Consider the following 24748-nt stretch of genomic DNA (forward strand, 5'->3'; position numbering starts at 1 on the left):
CAGATTAAGGATAACAGCAGCTTTACTGAGGCAAGGCAGGTGATATAGTCTTTGCAGTATAGCCAAATATCCCAGGGAGGTGACCAGTGACACAGGGGGACCTCGCAGGCATGCTGGGACTTGCAGTAGCTAGACTGACTTTAGGGCAGGCCATGATGACTATGGATGGACTTAACTTGACAGAGATGGTGAGTGACAATAAGATGACTTTACTTACTGATGACCGACTTGTGGCTACAGAACTCCATAAAAGGGACACTGTGGAGCTGGAAAGGGTGCAGAGACGCGCGACTAAACTAATATGGGGAATGGAACATCTTAGCTATGAGGAGCGATTAAAGGAGTTACAATTGTTTAGTCTTGAGAAGAGACGTTTAAGGGGGGATATGATAAACGTATATAAGTATATAAATGGCCCATACAAAACATATAGAGAAAAACTGTTCCAGGTTAAACCCCCCCAAAGGACGAGGGGGCACTCCCTCCGTCTGGAGAAGAAAAAGTTTAGTCTCAAGGGGCGACACGCCTTCTTTACCATGAGAACTGTGAACTTATGGAACGGTCTACCTCAGGAACTGGTCACAGGAGGAAAGATTAACAGCTTTAAAACAGGATTAGATACATTCCTGGAACAAAATAACATTAATGCTTATGAAGAAATATAAAATTCCATCCCTTCCCAATATCGCGCCACACCCCTACCCTTCAATTCCCTGGTTGAACTTGATGGACATATGTCTTTTTTCGACCGTACTAACTATGTAACTATGTAACTATGTAACTATGTAACTTTAGGCTTGATGCCTCCAATGCTCTGGACGCAGACACTGAGACGATCGCACTGGACCTCAGCATACAGCAGGAGAGAGAGATTGCAGCCCCTCCCCTGGTTATATAGGGGGGCTGTGCAAGGAGCCCATAGGTCACTTGGGAGGGGGGGGTCACCTGGTCACTGGAGCCCTCTGGGTAACAATCATGTGGTACAAACAGTGAAGCAACAGTACTTTAAATGAGGCAAACCTATATACATAATGGGGGTATGCTGCAGGGGAGCCCTGGGGACATGCAGGGACTCTGCCTGACAGGGCAGGAGGACAGTATGGGGCCACATCATCCCATACTGGGACATCACAAATTGTATATACAGTATGGGACAAAGTGTAAGAATTTGAGTTTGTTGGTGTTTGATCTGGAAAGTGGAGGATTATTATCTGGCTGTGTGGACCCTGCAGTTGGTTAAAACATCACTTATGGGGACAGCTGTCTCAGTCTTATGCAAGTGATGACACAGCAAACCATAAATAGACCGGCAGCAATGGATGCAGCAGGGTGCCAGGCTTGAGATGTAAATATTACCCTTGAGGCCTTCTCCACGAGGATTCTATTAGCAGAAAATCGGAAAGTGAGTAGATTTTGGTATTAGTTGTAGTGAAAGCTTGTGCTGTCACTGGTTTGCTGGAATTGTATTGCCTATATATAGGTTAGGCTGTGATATGCAACTGGATCACAATCTGGGTTCTGCTTCATTTATGCTTGAGATAATGCTATGTAAACAGTCAGTCTGTTTTATTTTGTGCATTGGAGTATATATATATATATCTATATATATATATATATATATATATTGCTTCTGAATGACTACAATAGATGCATCCTATGATTTGCTTTGGTTGCATATAGTGTGTACACTGGATCAACACATTAATGTGTTTAGTTATGATCATGTATTATATGGTTATAGATGGCAAAGTGCATTTAACTGATACTGTTTGATAGTCCACCCAAATATAGTAAAATGACAGCACCTATGTTACGGGCACTTTTGCAGAGTGAATAAATTAAAACAACTTACAGTGATATCATTTACTACCTACAATTTTGCATAAACTTTCATCTATCTATCTCTATCTATCTATCTATCTATCTCTATCTATCTATCTACCTGTCTGTCTGTCTGTTTGTCTGTCTATCTAGCTCATCTATCTTTCTCTCTCTAGACTCCTTAGCTAATGGTTATTTCCAGTGTTTCTCCGTAATGATTAAAGGGGTATCCATCATTTAGAAGGGATGACATCACTGGGATATGCCATCACTTTCTAACTGGTTTTAACTGCTGGGACCATAACCGATCCCAAGACTGTCATACATATAAGACATTATTTGGCTAAACTGTCCGACTTCAACAAGATTGAACAACTAACAGATGATGTCAGATGGGAAAAGGATCGGGCATGTTATATTTCAAGTGCCAAATCCTTTTGTTCTCTGGCACTTAAGCTGCTGCCAGAGCTGTCTGGCAGTAGCTTACCTCTCCTCTCATCTGAGAAAGATACAATAGCTGGCATTCAAAAAGTGTGCTGCTAAAAACTATCATATGGCTACCTTTAAGCGTAAGTCCAGAGCTGCTATGCTGCCCAAGTTAAGTGTAGAGACATTGCACACTGCGCACTGAGATACCAAGGAACCACACCAAGCAAATTCCATGCACAAAAGCTTTTCTATATGTAGGACTCATGCACGGAACTCACTGGGCATGGTACAATTACTTAGGCAACTGTGGTAAGGGTGTGACGAGGGCAGATGGAATTACTCTAGGGGCAGATGGCATTAACCCCTTGTGTTTGTGACGCCAGTGCGTGGTTTAACCTCTTCACCATCCGAAGGTATACCGCTGGATCCTGAGCTAGGCACGCGGCAAATAATGACTCCGACGCCAAGTTACGGAACAACGGCAGCTTTACTGAGGAAGACAGGTGTAACAGTCTTAACAAATTAGCTAGGCCCACGGAGGTGACCAGTGACTTCAGAGACCTTAGGGCTCCGGGCCGGTAGGCTGTACGCCCCTTGGGCTGGCAGTGGCCGGCCCGTGCTTCGCTGCCCAATGTGACAGCAGTGCGGGCTGGCCGCCGCTTCACACTATTATCTGGACCTGCGGCCGCAGAGTGGCAGAGCAGAGAGCTATAAGCTGCCAGCCCCACCACTCACTACACCTACCGACGGGAGGCCATGCAGGACGTCCGTATCATGGCATGGGTGGTGCAATGATATGACGTCATCACGCCGCCTACGCGATGACACGGACGTTCATGCGCCGGATGGAACGGCTCTGCGTGGGTGTGGTGAAAGGTAACTTTTTGTTATGTTTTTTGTTTTCTTAAATCGTGCAGCAAAATGGATGGGGGGGGGGGGGAGGTCTAGGTGGGTGAAGCCTGCCAACCTAAGTGTCTAAAGGGGGCGATCTATTTGTCTATGGAGGGTGGAAAGGGAGGTGTTGGTGGCTGAAGCCTGCTTACAACCTATCTGCCTGCCTTAAGGGGGGGATATCTAATAGAAAGAGAGTCCTATCCTCACTTTCTTCCTCTGCACCCCTCCTGTCCTCACCATTCTTCCTCTGCACCCCTCCTATCCTCACCTTTCTTCCTCTGCACCCCTCCTATCCTCACCTTTCTTCCTCTGCACCCCTCCTATCCACACCTTTCTTCCTCTACACCCCTCCTATCCTCACCTTTCTTCCTCAACTCCCCTCCTATCCTCACCTTTCTTCCTTTGCGCCCCTCCTATCCTCATCTTTGTTCCTCTGCACCCCTCCTATCCTCACCTCTCTTCCTCTGCGCCCCTCCTATCCTCACATATCTTCCTCTGCACCTCTCCTATCTTCCCCTCTCTTCCTCTGCTGCTCTCCTATCCTCACATCTCTTCCTCTGCACCCCTCCTGTCCTCACCTCTCTTCCTCTGCCCCCCTCCTATCCTCACATCTCTTCCTCTACACCCCTCCTATCCTCACCTCTCTTACTCTGCACCCTTACTATCCTCACAACTCTTCCTCTGCACCCCTCCTATCCTCCCCTATCTTCCTCTACCCCCCTCCTATCCTCACCTCTCTTCCTCTGCACCCCTCATATCCTCACATCTCTTCCTCTGCACCCCTCCTATCCTCACCTCTCTTCCTCTGCCCCCTCCTATCCTCACCTTTCTTCCTCTGCCCCCCTCCTATGCTCACCTTTCTTCCTCTGCACCCCTCCTATCCTCACCTTTCTTCCTCTGCCCCCCTCCTATCCTCACCTTTATTCCTCTGCACCTCTCCTATCCTCACCTCTCTTCCTCTGCTCCATCCTATCCTCACCTTTCTTCCTCTGCCCCCCTCCTATCCTCACCTTTCATCCTCTGCACCCCTCCTATCCTCACCTTTCTTCCTCTGCACCCCTCCTATCCTCACCTTTCTTCCTCTGCACCTCTCCTATCCTCACCTCTCTTCCTCTGCTCCATCCTATCCTCACCTTTCTTCCTCTGCACCCCTCCTACCCTAACCTTTCTTCCTCTGCACCCCTCCTATCCTCACCTTTCTTCCTCTGCCCCCTCCTATCCTCACCTTTCTTCCTCTGCACCCCTCCTATCCTCACCTTTCTTCCTCTGCCCCCCTCCTATCCTCACCTTTCTTCCTCTGCACCTCTCCTATCCTCACCTCTCTTCCTCTGCTCCATCCTATCCTCACCTTTCTTCCTCTGCACCCCTCCTACCCTCACCTTTCTTCCTCTGCACCCCTCCTATCCTCACCTTTCTTCCTCTGCCCCCTCCTATCCTCACCTTTCTTCCTCTGCACCCCTCCTATCCTCACCTTTCTTCCTCTGCACCTCTCCTATCCTCACCTCTCTTCCTCTGCTCCATCCTATCCTCACCTTTCTTCCTCTGCACCCCTCCTACCCTAACCTTTCTTCCTCTGCACCCCTCCTATCCTCACCTTTCTTCCTCTGCCCCCTCCTATCCTCACCTTTCTTCCTCTGCACCCCTCCTATCCTCACCTTTCTTCCTCTGCCCCCCTCCTATCCTCACCTTTCTTCCTCTGCACCTCTCCTATCCTCACCTCTCTTCCTCTGCTCCATCCTATCCTCACCTTTCTTCCTCTGCACCCCTCCTACCCTCACCTTTCTTCCTCTGCACCCCTCCTATCCTCACCTTTCTTCCTCTGCCCCCTCCTATCCTCACCTTTCTTCCTCTGCACCCCTCCTATCCTCACCTTTCTTCCTCTGCGCTCCTCCTATCCTCACCTTTTTTCCTCTGCGCCTCTCCTATACCCATCTCTCTTCCTCTGCGCCTCTCCTATCCTCACCTCTCTTCCACTGTGCCCCATGTAAAGTGATACATCTGCGCTCGGTGGCCGTTTGCTGGCACAATGACGCAATGCTGTGGGGCTGGTATGCAATAATTTCCAGGGCTGGTTTTCATCCCCAGTCCGGCCCTGTTAGGGCTCGCTGGGACTTGTAGTGGACTTGGATAATTTGATGCAGGACCACACTGACTTGACACAGATTAATCTTGACTGACATGACTGGGACTGACTAGGCAGACTTCACCCCATTTGTAGCTTACCAGGTTTTGACGTTCACCTGTGGGGCAGTGGACTTGTGGATGCGTGGCTGTGGGACACTAGACACTTTCTCAGGACTTGACCTCACTGTTCCTCAGCAGAGAAAGAACTAATTTGACTCTCTAGCTCCTCCCATGGTTTATATGGGGGAGACTCTGGAGGGGTCCCATAGTTTAGCCTGTAGGTCACATGGTTACTGGTACCTTCATTGGTTACAACACTTAGCAACATTACTTAAAGGTATATGTGGTGTTAGGGTGCGATGTGAGGTGTAGGGGCAGATGGTGTTGCTGCTGGTCATCTGGTCACCTGGTGCTCTTTGGATAACAAAACATATGACTTAAACATGTGACAAACATTATCATGTGACTAACAATCATGTGACCATATCAAAGGTCCTTTACACTAAATGTACAACCTATACACAATATGGGAGAAAACTGCAGGAGAGCCCTGAGGACGTACAGGTACTCAACCTGACAGGATTGTAGGAGCATATCCTGTACTAGGACATCACATATATGACAAGTTATATACATTACAACAGACAACACAGGTGGTAGTTAACTACTGAGGGAACACAGACAAAAGGGGGGCCCAGGAGTCACTGAATAAAGTCTGCCTGAAAGGGCAGCAATGGTACAGGGGTGCAACTCCTGTACTGGGCCACCACACAGCTGTACTGCCAAGCAAGGCCAAACGGCCTTGTTAGTTGTTAGCTTGTTCTCCCGTTGTTTTACCTGCTATGGAGTAATAAAGAAGAATTACTCTGTGCAGGGATTGCAGGGGTCCCCAGCGATCAGACATGTTATCTCCTATCCTTTGGAAAGGAGATAACATGATTAGCGGCGGAGTACACTATAGATGAGCGAATCTTTGAAAAATTTGATTCGGCGGATTCACCAAATAAAAAAAAGAATCAATTCGATCTGAATAAATTCTCACCAAATTTTTATTAGTAATGTATTTTAATAATGTATCTCACTTTTTTTCTCTATTATTAATTTTTTTTTAGGTATTACTACTACTACCAGCATTGAACAGACTGTTCCATGATGGGAGTAGTAGTACCTGTGCTAATAAAAAGATCGCCCTGGGTGTCACTCGCTGCAATCGTCCTGTATAATGTATAGATGTGGGTGGCTTTCTCGCGTCTAGTTGGGACGATTACATCGGGTGTCAGGAGTGATACCTGCTGTGATTTGTCCTTAACTGCAGTTATTACTGCTCCCAACATGGAGCACACTCTGCTCCATGCTGGGAGCTGTAGTACCTGCATCACTTCTGACACCTGATGCAATCGTCCTGCATGATGTATAAATGCAGGCGGCCGGCCGCTCTTTTCAGGTCCCACTGTAGTATGAGTATATGCCATATATATGCCTATTATTCTTATTTCCCGCAAAGAGCTGTGATTGGCTGGAACCATCTGGCCAATCACAGCTCTCTGCGTGAAATATGAATAAGTAATGTAAATTCTATTCACATCACTGGCTGGCCGGAGTATAGTGCAGAGATGCGAGCGCAGGAGAAAGCCGCTCCATCTCTGCAATGCATAGGATGATCGCATCGAGTGTCAGGAGTGATACCTGCTGTGATCTGTCTATTAGTACAGGTACTACAGCTCCCATCATGGAACATTCTGTACCATGCTGAGAGTAGTAGTACTACCTAAAAAATTTAAAAAAATAGAGGAAAAAGACACACATACACACACACACACACTCTTTATTAACCCCTTGGGGACTCAGGCCATTTTCACCTTAAAGGGGTATTCTGGGGAAAAACATCTTATCCCCTATCGAAAGGATAGGGGATAAGATGTCTGATCACGGTGGGGCAGCCGCTGGGACCCCCCGCAATCTCCCTGCAGCTGCGTCTGAGTTTCGGAAACCTCCGGGCTTCCGAGAGGGGTACGTGACGTCACGCCCCACCCCCTCCATTCATGTCTATGGAAAGGGGCGTTGCGGCCGTTACGCTCCCTCCCATAGAAATGAATGGAGGGGGCGTGGCGTGACGTCATGTCCCCGTCTTGGAAGCCCGGCGGTTTTCGAAACTTCAGATGCAGCTACGCATAGAATACGGGCTGCTGCAGGGAGATCGCAGGGGGTCCCAATGGCGGGCCCCCCGCGAACAGACATTTTATTCCCTATCCTTTCGATATGGACCAAACTACAGAGTGTTAGGCTGGTCTATTATGCACCTGATTTATGAAAAGTCGCACGGCTCTTGATAAATTATGTGCACGGACTTCGGGATCTATGCTTCAGACTGTATTAAAATCTGCTCCAGTATGATCCGACATTGTCAGGGTACTTTCAGGCGATGCGACTTGTCGCTGAAAAGTCGCTTTTGATAAATTCAGCACCAATGCATTTTTCCATCTAAAATAGACTAGAATGTATCATGTTCTAAAAATCCTCTAAAGCAAAAGTCGCAAAAAAGTCACACATATTTAGACTGCGACTTTTTGTGAGACAAATTTAGACAGGAAAAACCAGTCAGAATCCTTTGATAAATCTCCCCTAATATGTCTACTTTATCTTGGCATCATAAAGTTGACATGTTTTACTTTTTGAAGACATTAGAGGGCTTCAAAGTATAGCAGCAATTTTCAAAATTTTCATGAAACTCTGAATTTTTCAGGGACCAGTTAAGTTAGAAGTGGATTTGAGGGGCCTTTCTGTGGGAAATGCCCCATAAATGATCCCATTATAGAAACTAAACCCCTAAAAGTATTCAAAATGACATTCAGAAAGTTTGTTAACCCTTTAAGTGTCTGACAAGAATAGCAACAAAGTGGAGGAGAAAAATCTAAAAATGTGTAGCCCAATTTCTCTCGAGTACGGAAATACCTCATATATTGACATAAAGTGCTCTGCGGGCTCACAACATGGCTCAAGAGGGAAAGAGCATCTGTGAGATTTTTTTTTAAAATTTTGCGGTCATGGTTTTTGGGAGCTATGTTGCGTTTAGGAAGCCCCCATGGTGCCAGAACAGCAAAGAAAAACCCACATGACATACTATTTTGGAAATCATACCTCTCAAGGAACGTAACAAGGGGTATAGTGAGCTGGGTCCCGCCATTCAACCCAGAACAGTGGCTGGTGGCACGTACAGTTCCCCACACAAAATACCTGAATAAAAAAAAAAATTTACCTGCCTGAACCCAAAAAAAAAATGATGATCAGTGATAAGTCACTGACAGCGGTGGGGCAGGCAGCACAAAGAGGCACGGTCTGTCCACACAGCACAGGCCTGCTGCTGGTGGCATGGACCGCCTATAGGTGCAAAAAAAAAAGCTGCTTTAACACGAAAAAGCGCCTGCCCCACAGAAAAATAAAAAAACGCTGATCAGTACTACGGGACTGATCATCGATGGGTGGGCTTTAGCTAACGTGGCGGACCGCTCTTTTATAGCCACACGTTTAGCAAAAAAAAAAAAAAAAAGGTCTGCGTCCAAAAAGAAAAAACACCCAGTAGGGGCCGAGTCACGCAGCAAAAGGTGCTGTGGACCCGCGGACACCTACAGTATGGTACACTTAAAAAAAGTATCCTTTTTTTTTACCACAGAAACAGTGCCAAGGGGCACTAAGAACACTCTGAGTGGGGCTCCGTCAGGGGCTCCGTCCTGATCAGCACCAGATATAAAATGGTGCTGATCAGATCAGAGCAACATGTTCCTGCTCTCCTCCTCCCTCCTCATACACTTTACTTGGGGGGGAGGGGGGTTGGCAACACTGCCACCTCCCAGTACAGTACAGATGATGATTATGTGGTGTATATTACACCACTGATCATCATCCTTTTCATCATCCAGATCGCTGGTTTGTATTTACTGGCGATCTGTGGCGTTCCCTGATATGGTGGGTCCTCAGGACCTTCCTCAGCGATGTACCGGGATGCCTGCTGAATGATTTCAGCAGGCATCCGGCTCCGATCCCCGCCCGGCGAGCAGCAGGGAACGGAATCGAAGCAAATCGCCGGTCTGAATTGACCAGCGATTTGCAGCGATCACTGATATGGGGGGATCTCAGGACCCCCCTCGGCAATGTAGCGGGATGCCTGCTGCTGGGATGACCATACTGGTACACCCTGAGTCCTTAAGGATCGGGGATGCAGGGAGTATGCCTACACCCTGCGTCCCCAAGAGGTTAAACACAATATTAAAATACATTACTAATAAAAAATAATGATTATAAAAAATATATTATTTTTACATTTAAATGGCCCCTTTCTACATTTTTATTATTGTTGGCTATATTTTTAGGTCCCTGCCTGCCCACATAAATTGATCCCTGTTTAAAAATTGACATTAACATTTTTTTTTTTTTGTCTTTCAATTTTCAGGAGCGGGCAGGGACCAGAAAATTCAGTGCTCAATATTAAAAGGGTGCTAAAAATGTTAAGTGAAAATTTAAAAAAATTACTTAGAATGAGAACTAGAAAAAAAAATAATGCACCCATTTTTAACATTGAGCGCTAAATTTTCAGGTCCCTGCCTGCTCCTGAAAATTGAAAGACAAAAAAGATGTTAATGTAAATTTTTACAACCTAAAAATGTAGCCGACAATAATAAAAATGTAGTGTGTGTGTTTTTCACTTTAAAAAAAATATTTTTTAGGTAGTACTACTACTCTTAGCATGGAACACACGGTTCCATGATGGGAGTAGTAGTTCCTATACTAATAGACAGATCGCCCCAGGTGTCACTCCGGACACCCAATGCGATCGTCCATAATATAGCAGAGATGCGGAGCGGCTCTATACAGCGCTCGCATCTCTGCTCTGTACTCTGGCCAGTGATGTGAATAGAACATTCATATTTTCCACCCAGAGTGGGGATTGGCCGGATGATGGCAGCCAATCACCGCTCTCAGTGGGAAATATGAATGGTGAGTGGCTGGCCAGAGTACAGAGCAGAGATGCGAGTGCAGGAGAAAGCTACTCCACATCTCAGGGATGAAGGATGATCGCAGCGGGTGTCAGGAGTGACACTCGCGGTGATCTGTCCTTAACTGCAGATACTACTGCTCCCAACATGGAGCACGCACTGCTCCATGCTGTGAGCTGTAGTACCTGCATTAATAGACAGATCGCAGTTAGCATCCATCCTGACACCCGCTGTGATCCTCCTGTATAATGTATAGATGAGGGCGGCCACTCTTCTATGGTCCCCTGCACTGCCATATAGATATATATATATACACCTATTAATTTCCCACAGAGAGTTGTGATATGCTGGAAATGATCTGGATCATCACCGTCAGGTACAGAAATGAGCAGCAGAGAATAGACATGTCCCGGCGGTGCACTGATTGCACTAGCAGCAGGACAGCAGCGGGGACATGGCAGTGGCGAATGAATGAAGCCTACATGCGGGACATAGTGGCTTTAATCATTCATTCACCACCGCCAGTTCCCGACTTGTCCCGCTGCTGCCCTGCTCCAAGAAGATGAGGATCAGGCAGCGGGACGGGGAATAAGCACACTGGGGCCAATGAATTATTATAAACACACTGGGGCCAATGAATTATTATAAACACACTGGGGCCAATTAATTATTATAAACACACTGGGGCCAATGCATTATTATAAACACACTGGGGTCAATGCATTATTATAAGCACACTGGGGCCAATGAATTATTATAAGCAGACTGGGGCCAATGAATTATTATAAACACACTGGGGCCAATGCATTATTATAAACACACTGGGGCCAATGAATTATTATAAGCAGACTGGGGCCAATGAATTATTATAAACACACTGGGGCCAATGCATTATTATAAACACACTGGGGCCAATGCATTATTATAAGCACACTGGGGCCAATGAATTATTATAAACACACTGGGGCCAATGCATTATTATACACACACTGGGGCCAATGAAGTATTATAAACACACTGGGGCCAATGAATTATTATAAACACACTGGGGCCAATGAATTATTATAAACACACTGGGGCCAATGAATTATTATAAGCAGACTGGGGTCACTGAATTATTATAAGCAAACTGGGGCCACTTAATTATTATAAACACACTGGGGCCAATGAATTATTATAAACACACTGGGGCAAATGAATTATTAAAAACACACTGTAGCCAATGAATTATTATAAGCACACTGGGGTTAATGAATTATTATAAACACACTGGGGCCAATGAAGTATTATAAGCACACTGGGCCAATGAATTATTATAAACACACTGGGGTTAATGAATTATTAGAAGCACACGGGCCAATGAATTATTATATACATGCATGGGGGCATAAATTTGGGGGACAAAGTAGTATTTTCAAAATCCCGCCGGGAGCCCTTAATGGCTCCTCGGTGCCGGCAAGCACCGGCCGTGAGCGCAGAGTCCCTGTGTCCCCGTCTGCCGGCGGGGCTGGGATTCGCATTGCGGGACGCGCCTGCATGCGAATCCCAGCCCATCACTCACCATGCTCTACTAAATGGCATCCCTTTGTATCAGTTTGCATCTGTTATTAGAATGGTCCGTTTAGGAGGCAATAACGAAGAAAATGTGAACTTTAGCGATCCAAAAAAGTGATGGAGATACCTTTTTTAATAAAATTTTGCAGGGTACCATTAAAACAAAATATTAAAAAGTAGGGATGGAAAAAATTGTATTTAACAAAAATTATCTTTATTATAACAAAATTTTAATACATTTTTAAACAGGAATCAATTTATGTGGGCAGGCAGGGCACTAAAAAATGTAGCCGACAATAATAAAAATGTAGTGTGTGTGTTTTTCACTTTAAAAAAAATATTTTTTAGGTAGTACTACTACTCTTAGCATGGAACACACAGTTCCATGATGGGAGTAGTATTTCCTATACTAATAGACAGATCGCCCCAGGTGTCACTCCGGACACCCAATGCGATCGTCCATAATATAGAAGAGATGCGGAGCGGCTCTATACAGCGCTCGCATCTCTGCTCTGTACTCTGGCCAGTGATGTGAATAGAACATTCATATTTTCCACCCAGAGTGGGGATTGGCCGGATGATGGCAGCCAATCACCGCTCTCAGTGGGAAATATGAATGGTGAGTGGCTGGCCAGAGTACAGAGCAGAGATGCGAGTGCAGGAGAAAGCTACTCCACATCTCAGGGATGAAGGATGATCGCAGCGGGTGTCAGGAGTGACACTCGCGGTGATCTGTCCTTAACTGCAGATACTACTGCTCCCAACATGGAGCACGCACTGCTCCATGCTGTGAGCTGTAGTACCTGCATTAATAGACAGATCGCAGTTAGCATCACTCCTGACACCCGCTGTGATCCTCCTGTATAATGTATAGATGAGGGCGGCCACTCTTCTATGGTCCCCTGCACTGCCATATAGATATATATATACACCTATTAATTTCCCACAGAGAGTTGTGATATGCTGGAAATTATCTGGATCATCACCGTCAGGTACAGAAATGAGCAGCAGAGAATAGACATGTCCCGGCGGTGCGCTGATTGCACTAGCAGCAGGACAGCAGCGGGGACATGGCAGTGGCGAATGAATGAAGCCTACATGCGGGACATAGTGGCTTTAATCATTCATTCACCACCGCCAGTTCCCGACATGTCCCGCTGCTGCCCTGCTCCAAGAAGATGAGGATCAGGCAGCGGGACGGGGAATAAGCACACTGGGGCCAATGAATTATTATAAACACACTGGGGCCAATGAATTATTATAAACACACTGGGGCCAATTAATTATTATAAACACACTGGGGCCAATGCATTATTATAAACACACTGGGGCCAATGCATTATTATAAGCACACTGGGGCCAATGAATTATTATAAACACACTGGGGCCAATGCATTATTATACACACACTGGGGCCAATGAAGTATTATAAACACACTGGGGCCAATGAATTATTATAAACACACTGGGGCCAATGAACTATTATAAACACACTGGGGCCAATGAATTATTATAAACACACTGGGGCCAATGAATTATTATAAGCAGACTGGGGCCACTGAATTATTATAAACACACTGGGGCCAATGAATTATTATAAGCAGACTGGGGTCACTGAATTATTATAAGCAAACTGGGGCCACTTAATTATTATAAACACACTGGGGCCAATGAATTATTATAAACACACTGGGGCCAATGAATTATTAAAAACACACTGGAGCCAATGAATTATTATAAGCACACTGGGGTTAATGAATTATTATAAACACACTGGGGCCAATGAAGTATTATAAACACACTGGGGCCAATGAATTATTATAAACACACTGGGGTTAATGAATTATTATAAGCACACGGGCCAATTAATTATTATATACATGCATGGGGGCATAAATTTGGGGGACAAAGTAGTATTTTCAAAATCCCGCCGGGAGCCCTTAATGGCTCCTCGGTGCCGTGAGCGCAGAGTCCCTGTGTCCCCGTCTGCCGGCGGGGCTGGGATTCGCATTGCGGGACGCGCCTGCATGCGAATCCCAGCCCATCACTCACCATGCTCTACTAAATGGCATCCCTTTGTATCAGTTTGCATCTGTTATTAGAATGGTCCGTTTAGGAGGCAATAACGAAGAAAATGTGAACTTCAGCGATCCAATAAAATTAAAATGTTGGGAGCAGGAGTACCTGCAGTTGAGAACAGATCACAGTGGGTGTCACTCCTGACACCCGCTGTGATCGTCCTATCTATTGCAGAGATGCGAGGGCATGAGAAATCCGCTTGCATCTATACATTATACAGAACGATCGCAGGGGTGCCGCTAATGAAGAAATTTGTTATTTAGAATCGAGTCGAAGTTTGGATTCGGTCCTAATCGAATTTTTCATGAAATTCAAAATTAATTCGACTTCGTCAGATTCAATTCGCTCATCTCTAGAGTACACCTTTAAGTTGTAGACTGTTCCCCAGGGATTTTGTCCTGTGTGCCTGTGTATGTGGCTGCACAATGCCAACTTGTCTTCTGTGTCTGAATGCTGGAGTTATGCTTTTGGGCACGTTCCCACCTGGCGTATAGTGGCCCAATAATGAATCTCTATGTTTAATAGAATAATAGCATAATGTGTCCGCCATGTTGTATGAATTCTCAGAAGGCCTAAGTGGAATTTATTGAAAGACCAAAGTATGTAATTAGAATTGCATATTCCTGTCAATGTTTGAAAATGTGTCATCTCTTCTAAGAGACATGTAAATAGGAGCTAGGGTCATGAGAAGCGTATTTCTCTTTGCGTAAAATCTGCAGCAGCAGGAAATACGTTCCGTATACCTCGCTCACCATGCACACAAGGCTCTCCAGCAGCAGCCCTGTGTGTAGCGAGTTTTGGAGGCGGAGCCACACGTCACAGTCATGCCGACACACAGCCCCGCCTCCAAAATGCACTGCTTACATAGGGCTGCCACGAGAAAGCCTTGTGTGTATGGTGAGCGATGCTGCAGATTTACGCAGCGTGAAATACGCTGCATATACGCCAGGTGGCAACGTACCCATCTATTTCACAGATTTTACCTGCACAGCAGTGCTCCTGTACACCTTCCCTAAGTTATGCAGAGAAATAGCCAAAGGTTCTTCTGATACTTCAGTCGATCAGAGGGCACCACAGAGGTCTGAATTTGCCATAGAATAACAAAAAGGCATGAGTGTTCTAGTCTACACTAGTCTTATATTTCGGCAGACTGCGGAAAGCAAAATTTTGCAGCAAAATGTCTGCCTTGGAAATTCTGCTGTCTGAATGGGACTGCGGAATCCCAGTTAAATAAAATTTGCAGTGGAAAGCAATGCTGTCTGCCTGGGGATCCGGGACGTATGTCGCGAAAACATATGCGATGTTGGATTCACCCACTATTCGTCATCATTGCAGTAAACTTTGACCCTGTGTGTCTCAGTCAGCAGACACATTACAGCCAGTCAGCAGCAGACCCTCCCTTCCAGACTCTCCCACTTCCTGCACGGACTCCATTTTAGCTTCATTCTGAAGCTGCATGGTTAGAGAGAAGAGGGGTAGTGAACCTGCTCCTTATTTAACCCCTTAAGGACGCAGGACGTAAATGTACGTCCTGGTGAGGTGGTACTTAACGCACCAGGACGTACATTTACGTCCTAAGCATAACCGCGGGCATCGGAGCGATGCCCGTGTCATGCGCGGCTGATCCCGGCTGCTGATCGCAGCCAGGGACCCGCCGGCAATGGCCGACGCCCACGATCTCGCGGGCGTCCGCCATTAACCCCTCAGGTGCCGGGATCAATACAGATCCCGGCATCTGCGGCAGTTCGCGATTAAAATGAACGATCGGATCGCCCGCAGCGCTGCTGCGGGGATCCGATCATTCATAACGCCGCACGGAGGTCCCCTCACCTTCCTCCGTGCGGCTCCCGGCGTCTCCTGCTCTGGTCTGTGATCGAGCAGACCAGAGCAGAAGATGACCGATAATACTGATCTGTTCTATGTCCTATACATAGAACAGATCAGTATTAGCAATCATGGTATTGCTATGAATAGTCCCCTATGGGGACTATTCAAGTGTAAAAAAAAATGTAAAAAAATGTAAAAGTAAAAGTAAAAAAAAAGTGAAAAATCCCCTCCCCCAATAAAAAAGTAAAACGTCCGTTTTTTCCTATTTTACCCCCAAAAAGCGTAAAAAACATTTTTTATAGACATATTTGGTATCGCCGCGTGCGTAAATGTCCGAACTATTAAAATAAAATATTAATGATCCCGTACGGTGAACGGCGTGAACAAAAAAAAATTAAAAAAGTCCCAAATTCCTACTTTTTTTATACATTTTATTAAAAAAAAAATTATAAAAAATGTATTAAAAGTTTTTTATATACAAATGTGGTATCAAAAAAAAGTACAGATCATGGCGCAAAAAATGAGCCCCCATACCGCCGCTTATACGGAAAAATAAAAAAGTTATAGGTCATCAAAATAAAGGGATTATAAACGTACTAATTTGGTTAAAAAGTTTGTGATTTTTTTTAAGCGCAACAATAATATAAAAGTATGTAATAATGGGTATCATTTTAATTGTATTGACCCTCAGAATAAAGAACACACGTCATTTTTACCAGAAATTGTACGGCGTGAAAACAAAACCTTCCAAAATTAGCAAAATTGCGTTTTTCGTTTTAATTTCCCCACAAAAATAGTGTTTTTTGGTTGCGCCATACATTTTATGATATAATGAGTGATGTCATTACAAAGGACAACTGGTCGCGCAAAAAACAAGCCCTCATACTAGTCTGTGGATGAAAATATAAAAGAGTTATGATTTTTAGAAGGCGAGGAGGAAAAAATGAAAACGTAAAAATTAAATTGTCTGAGTCCTTAAGGCCAAAATGGGCTGAGTCCTTAAGGGGTTAATTGGGAAAGCGATAGCTAGGTGGTTTATTCAGGGTCCACTACACTCCTGAAGCACTAATCTAATCTCTGCTGTAAGGAAAGCACCCAAAAAAGCTCTTTTTAGGGCTCAAACATCAGTCTGCATTTTTTTGTTTTCCCCCTGTGTCCTATAATAGCATTTGCCTGCCTGGCAGCGTGATTGGCAGGCTCACAGGGTATATTGTGCCCACTTGCCCAGTGGCACCACTCATATCTGCTGTCACAATAGCTTGCAATATAGCAGTAGTATAGCAGTCAGTTGCTTTCACACGTGTGTTTTGCAACAGCTGGAGGCACCCTGGTTGGGAACCACTGGTTAAAAGGGGTACTCCGGCAGAAAACTTTTTTTCTTTCAAGCAACTACAGTATTCAGTGTCCACAAAAGTCCGGAAGGACTCATCTGATCTCTGCTTTAAGGACAGCACCCAAAAAAGCCCTTTTTAGGGCTTAAACATCAGTCTGCATTTTTTATTTTTTCCCCTGTGTACTCTAATAGCATTTGCCTGCCTGGCAGCGTGTGTGGCAGCCTCGCTCACAAAGTATATTGTGCCCACTTGCCCAGTGGCACCACTCATATCTGCTGTCACAATAGCTTGCAATATAGCAGTAATATAGCAGTTTCTTTCACACGTGTGTTTTGCAACAGCTGGAGGCACCGTGGTTGGAAACCACTGGTTAAAAGGGGTACTCTGGTAGAAAACTTTTTTTCTTTCAAGCAACTACAGTATTCAGTGTTCGCAAAAGTCCTGAAGGACTCATCTGATCTCTGCTGTAAGGACAGCACCCAAAAAAACTTTTTAGGGCTCAAACATCAGTCTGCATTTTTTTTCCCCAAAACACTTTTTTGACTGTGAAATAATAACAGTCAGTTTCCATCACACAAGTGCGTTTCAGGGCCTGCAAGGGCACAGTGTCACACCAGTGCTACTCATATATGGTGTAGCAGTAGTAGTGTAAATTTGAAAAAAAAAACATTTTTGGCTGTGAAATAAAATCAGTCAGTTCACTTCACATTTGGGATTTTTTTTGGGCCTGCAGGGCTCTCTGTCACACTAGTGCACGTCATATTTGGTGTAACAGTAGTGTAAATTTGACAAAAAAAAAACCTTTTTGGCTGTGAAATAAAATCAGTCAGTTCCCTTCACACTTTGGAGTTTTTGGGCCTGCAGGGCTCATTGTCACACTAGTGCAAGTCATATTTGGTGTAACAGTAGTGTAAATTTGAAAAAAAAAAACTTTTTGTCTGTGAAATAAAATCAGTTAGTTCACTTCACACTTGGGAGTTTTTGGGCCTGCAGGGCTCTGTGTCACACTAGTGCAAGTCATATTTGGTGTAACAGTAGTGTAAATTTGACAAAAAAAATTTTTGGCTGTGAAATAAAACTAGGGTTCAAGCCGCAATGTTTTAGGGCACTTTCTGCCTGGGAAACAAACAGAAATTTTTCTGGCCGCGGCTGCAACAATACCAAATTTTTCAGGCATGTGTACATGCCTAATTTTTCTGGCCTCTGGTGCTGCACTGTGGCTTCAAAAACCAAACAAAAAAAAGGCACATAACAGGGATTAAACTGATAGGAATAGTACTACTTAACACACCACTCCTATCTGGTGTCACAATAGCTTGCATTTAAAAAAAAAATAATGTTGACTGTAATATAATAGCAGTCAGTTTCCTTCACACGTGTGCGTTTCTGACCAAAGTCCTCTGCACGCTGACACATGCAAAAGAAGCCTGCAGCAGAGTGGGGCCCGCAGCAGACCCCCTTCCCACCCTTGCTGGGCTCCTTGTACATAACAGTCTGTTTAACTCTGTCCATTTTGGCCCAGATGAAGCGAAACACGGGCCGGGTGATGGCCCTGCAAACGGTGGCAAGAGGGGCATTTCCAAAAATCAGGTCCGAAGCGGAGGATACGCATCAGGCACCAAATATGGTGCCACTCAACGGAATCAAAAGCATTATAGATATCCAGGCTGACCACGTAACCAGGGGAGACACTCTCCCCTGCTGTGGAGATGTTGAGCTGAAGTCTCAGCACAGGCCAGCAGAGAGGGGGTTAATGGAGCAGCAGCAGGATCAACTGTCAGTACCACTCAGGCTCCAGCAAGTCCTGCAGCCAGGACACTTCCTCAGCACGAGAGCCCCACTGTCCCAGCAGCTGGAGGAGCGGGGGTTGCCCTGGAGACCTACACTACCTGATCGATACAACATAATACCTGATGTTTTAAAGCACGTTATTCCAAACAATTTAGGACTGTTAGGTGATTTATGCCCTTTATGGATTAAAACCAGACTCTGCATCAACTATGTAATTTTCCATGGGAGTTTTGCCATGGATCCCCCTCCGGCACACCACAGTCCAGGTGTTAGTCCCCTTGAAACAACTTTTCCATCACTATTGTGGCCAGAAAGAGTCCCTGTGGCCTGGCTATTGAAGTCTATGGCGGTTGACCTGGTTCGCACGTCGCAAACATCTGCAGAAATTCGCGTTCGCGAACTGAAAATTTTATGTTCGCGACATCACTAATCCTCAGTAGTGGTGGCAGGGCCTTTACCCGGACAGGCTCTCGGATCACGTTTGAGTGGACAGGCTGGTCAGTCTTCTCCTGTGTATCCCTGATCCCAGGAACCAGAAACTCTCAGACAAGAAAACACTATGGATCCAGCGGTTGCAGTAAAATCTTATCCTTGTTTATTTAGACATCCATGTAAACAAACACTTGACACGAGCAGCCGGTCTGCAATCTACCTTTTGAGAGTCTGCACTGTGAGGCTATGTTCAAACAGTGGAATTTTCCTACAGAGTTCCATTGAAGAATTCCATCGGAAATTCTGCCGAAATTTACTGTACATTCACTTCATTGGGATACTGCTGTCCCATTTACACAGTAGAATTTCCCGGGCGGGCAACCAGTCTTATATTTTGCGGAATTCTTCTGCAGAATCCCATTAAAGTCAATGGGGCTTGAATTTCGTTGGAATTCTGCAAAATACTGCGCAAATTCCATTGGAATTCTGTTCAGCAACAGAATTTGTGTGGAATTATGGAATTTCTGCTGTCTGAACATAGCCTAAGAGTGGTTTTCTGTGAAAAACCTAATTCTGGAGCACAAAATAAGAACAGGTTGCTGTCCCTGGAGGAATCCCTGGTGGTGTGTATTCTAAAAGGCAGGTTCTTACTATAGGGTGCCACATGGTAAGGACTGTGAACAGGTAAATTTAGTTCCTAGTTTGGCCTAAAGCCTGCATTTCCTGAGGGTATGTTCACATGGCAGAAAGTCCGCTCAGAAAATTTTGTAGAATCTGCATTTCCGAGCGATCTGCTGACAGAATAGACTTATTTATTATTTCTCTGGACCTGAGGATCGTGACTTCTGCGCAGATGTTGCTGCTGTGGAAATTCTGCTGTGTGCACAGTGCAGAAGAGTCCCATTGAAATCAATAGGACTCTGCTGCAGCGGAATATTCCTGCGGAATTCCGCACAGAGATTCCGCCATGTGAACATAGCCTTGAGTCCTCAATCCGAGACAATGGAAGGGGGGAGATTTATCAAAACCTGTGCAGAGGAAAAATTGACCAGTTGCCCAGAGCAACCAATCAGATCCCTTCCTCCATTTTTAAAAGACTTCTAAAAAATGAAAGAAGCGATCTGATTGGTTGCTATGGGCAACTATTCAAATTTTCCTTTACAAATGTGTTGATAAATCTCCCCTATCGCCCAAGGAGAATCTGTAGCAGAACTTACTGTTCCAACACCTTACCCTAATGATAAAGATAAAGTACCAGGAACAATTCTGTGTGTTATATCCGTTTGTCTCCGGCAGTGTGAAGCCCATTATTTTAGGATCGCAAATAGCGGGAGAAAAAATAGTGCTTGCACCATCTTTTTCTCCCGGTATTCTTTTTGAAAATAGTGGCGCCCGACGGACCCCATTGACTATAATGGGGTCCATCGGGGCCCGGTATTGCCTGTTATGACCCTTCAAAATGAAGGGCGTCAAACTCTCCCCCCCCCCCCAAAAAAAAGAGTTTGACGGACGTTATTGACAGGGCATAACGGTAGTGGGAAAGGGGCCTTTGACTGTTACATACAGTATATCATTGTCAGGTCCCCTTCATGTATTTAAAGGGGACTGGTTTGCTATTCCAGCCCCCACCATGGTATGACGCCAGTAGTTGGATGATTACCTAACCATATGGGCACTATTTAACGTAAATTAAGAACACCAAATCAGCTATAGAGATAGTAAACAGAAATCCTAGCTACTAGAAATATACAACAGATGGACGATCCAATACGGGGTGAAGAAACATTCTGTAAAAGCATAGAGAAGATCTCTTTCTAATGCGCAGTGGGCTGAAGGTTATCACAGTGAATATCTTATTACTCCGCAATCAGGTTAATCCTTTATTTTTAGAACAGTAGACACAGTTGTCATCTGAGTTTATATTCACCATGACATAGAGAAATCCTGGTTCTGGTTATCAGGTAGAGATGTTTTGGGCTTTCATAGAAATCACTGACCCAGTATTTTCCAACTGGGGTGCCTCCGGCTGATGCAAAACTACAACTCCAAGCATACCCGGACAGCCTTCGGCTGTCCGGGTATGCTGGGAGTTGTAGTTTTGCAACAGCTGGAGGCACTCCAGTTGGAAAACACCGCCCTAACCGAATGGAATCCAGGAATAGAGTTGAATAAGTCTCAGTCTTACATACATGTCCTTTATTGTATTGGATAATTGCAATTAAAACCTGAATAGGTTTAGACCAATAGTGCTGATCAGAGAGCTGTAAAATAGTTTTACGCATTTCCCTGCGGCCCTAAAGCCAGCCATACATAAGATTTTGACTGCAAAAGCATATTAGGCTGAAAGCTATCCCCCGTAGCAGCTTTTACAGGACCTGTGGCATTAGGGGACCTGGTTCACCTGCCGGACCCATAAAGTCCTGGTCAGGGCTGGTGCTGGTGTAGAGTCAACTGTATGTGCATCATTTAGATACACATGAAGCTGAAAGATGTAATAGACAAAGGTGCCAATGGCTCCTTACTCTATCATCACTTGTGTTGGCTTTGGGGCAGAGGCACGCATGCATGAGAGTGGAGAGAAAGTAAGTATATCTTTTTTTTTTTTTTTTATTGATGATGGCGCAAATGGGGGTTGCCATACTGACAAGGAGACCTACATACAAGAGACCCTACCTGCTTACCTACTGGGAGGACATCGGTAAAGGAAAGGGGCCATACTTACTTTGAGGGACTTGCACATCAACCTACTGGGGGGACCTGCATACTTACCTAGGGGGAAGCCTACCTACTTACTGAGGGTACTACCTACCTCCTGGGGACCTGCATACTTACCTAGGGGGGAAGCCTACCTACTTACTGAGGGTACTACCTACCTCCTGGGGACCTGCATACTTACCTAGGGGGAAGCCTACCTACTTACTGAGGGTACTACCTACCTCCTGGGGACCTGCTTACCTAATGACCTAAGGGGGAACCTATTTAAAGGGGTTCTCCCTTGTTTATACTGTTTTTTGTTATTATGTTTGTGTGTTATGTGTGTATAAGTATGTGTTTTTTTATGTGTGTTGTGATTATGTATATATGTATTTTCTTACCTTTTGTGAAGATCCAGAAGCTGGCCCCTTTTTCTTCCAGCGGCTTGCTGTGTAACCTCGGCCTCCGCCATGTTGTGTTCGGTAAGTGGGATGTCGGGGGGTGTGTTCTTGCTTCTGTCCTTCTTATCTTCTGACGTCCCAGGCAAATCTTTTCTTCCTGTTTCTTCCGTGGCTCAGCGACGAATCTGCGGCCTTTTCCGGCGCATGCGCAGGTATTTTTTTATTTTTTTTACCAATAAAGTTTTTTTGTCTAATTGACAAGTGCTACGCTAACAGCGTAGTGTACGTTAGGTCTACGCTAATAGCCGGAAGAGGCCGCAGATTCGTCGCTGAGCCACGGAAGAAACAGAAAGAAAAGATTTGTCTGGGACGTCAGAAGATAAGAAGGACAGAAGCAAGAACCCACCCCCCGACATCCCACTTACCGAACACAACATGGCGGAGGCCGATGTTACACAGCAAGCCGCTGGAAGAAAAAGGGGCCAGCTTCAGGATCTTCACAAAAGGTAAGAAAATACATATATACATAATCACAACACACATAAAAAAAACACATACTTATACACACATAACACACAAACATAATAACAAAAAACAGTATAAACAAGGGAGAACCCCTTTAAAGAAACACTTTTATTTATGATAGCACAAATGGGGGAAGGCCAAATGACTAGGAAACCTACATACAAGAGACCCTACCTGCCTACCTACTGGGAAGACATTGCCATACTTACTATGAGGGACTTGCATACCAACCTACTGGGGGGACTTGCATCCTTACCTAAGGGAAAAACCTACCTACTTACTAAGGACACTACCTACCTACTGGGGGAACTGCTTACCTAAGGGGATAACCTATTTAAAGAAACAAAAATAATTATCAGTCTCCCTCGGTCAGGGGCTCCATGCAATATCTCACCTTGTGTGGAATTTCAATGATAATGAGAAAACGGTGAGGAATCAGCCCAGAACTACACATGAGGATGCAGTCAAGTATCTTAAAGGGGTACTCGGTGGAATTTTTTTTTTTTTTTTTTTTTTTAAATCAACTGGTGCCAGAAAGTTTAATAGATTTGTAAATTACTTCTATTAAAAATTCTTAATCCTTCCAGTACTTATTAGCAGCTGTATACTACAGAGGAAATTATTTTCTTTTGGGATTTCTTTTCTGTCACAACCGCAGTGCTCTCTGCTGACACCTCTGTCCATTTTAGGAACAGTCCAGAGCAGCATATGTTTGCTATGGGTATTTTCTCCTGCTCTGGACAGTTCCTGACATGGACAGAGGTGTCAGCAGAGAGCACTGTGGTTGTGACAGAAAAGAAATCCCAAAAGAATAGAATTTCCTCTGTAGTATACAGCCGCTAATAAGTACTGGAAGGATTAAGGTTTTTTAATAGAAGTAATTTAAAAATCTGTTTAACTATCTGGCATCAGTTGTTTTAAAAAATAAAATAAAATAACTTTTCCACCGGAGTACCCCTTTAAGGCAGCTGAGACCATAGTCCTCAAGAAAACAATTGCTAACATACTATGCCGTAAGGACTGAAATCCTGCAACCCCCTTAAGATCCCCCTGCTCAAAAAAAGAACATGTACAGGCCTGTCTGGAGTTTGCCAATGAACTTCTGAGTCATTCAGACGTTTATTGGCAAATTTTATGTTTTGTTTGTTGTGTTGGAGTTTTTAGTGTGTCTGTTTTTTTTAAGTTCGATTATATTGTAGCCAGATGTTAGCTAGAAGTCTTTAAACAGTCTTAAAACACAGCTTTTCTTTGTGGCATTTTGGGGGTCACTGGCATTTTTTCCTAATGGCAGAATGCACTAGGAGTTACTAGTATCTAGTACCTATGTTTTTCCCACAAATACCTTCTTGCTGTTGTTCATTTTGTTTGCTATCCTGTGCTCTGGAGGGGGCATGTCCATGACTCACTTCCTCCCTGAGTCTGCTGTTTTGGGTCTATTCATCCAATCACTGCAGGCTGCTCTTTAACCCATCCTCTCTGTTTTCCTGCTGCAGTCTGATAGGACAGAAGTGAGCACAGAGTAGTGCTTGTCCCATCCTCACTTCCTGGACTTTGTCCCAGCCTGTGCTTCAGCCTGGACAAAGGCGATGCAGCAGCCAGACAGGATTTTGTTCTGCAGGGTATGGAGAACCCTAGTGGTCTTTTATTATAAGCCATGATTTCTATAAAAGGAAAATACAATTTTCTTAAAGTATAATAGAAAGGTCAATGTTTTGCCAAGATGTACAACATATAAAAAGTTTATGAATCTGTCCATCTGTAGACAGTACTGTAAGGGAGTTATTCTTCGCCATTCAACAATAAGGTTCTGGTTAAAAATGTGGTACTGTGTCAGTGATTTGTTATTTTATTT

At 44.7% G+C, this 24748-nt stretch overlaps 1 protein-coding gene across 2 annotated transcripts in view; it reads left to right on the forward strand.

The window, feature by feature from the left end:
• Positions 1–24748, forward strand: part of PKIA (cAMP-dependent protein kinase inhibitor alpha) — a 71757-nt gene that overhangs the window by 28028 nt on the left and 18981 nt on the right. The window contains exon 1 of one of the 2 annotated variants that reach the window (XM_056522201.1): positions 1328–1402. The exons of the other annotated variant lie outside the window; for it this stretch is intronic. The gene's annotated coding sequence lies outside the window, so the exon portion shown is untranslated. Of the gene's footprint in view, positions 1–1327; positions 1403–24748 lie in introns of those variants that run through there. 2 annotated transcript variants of the gene reach the window in all.

Source organism: Hyla sarda, chromosome 5 (genome assembly GCF_029499605.1).
Source record: "Hyla sarda isolate aHylSar1 chromosome 5, aHylSar1.hap1, whole genome shotgun sequence".
In the NCBI taxonomy this organism is placed as follows: Eukaryota; Metazoa; Chordata; class Amphibia; order Anura; family Hylidae; genus Hyla; species Hyla sarda.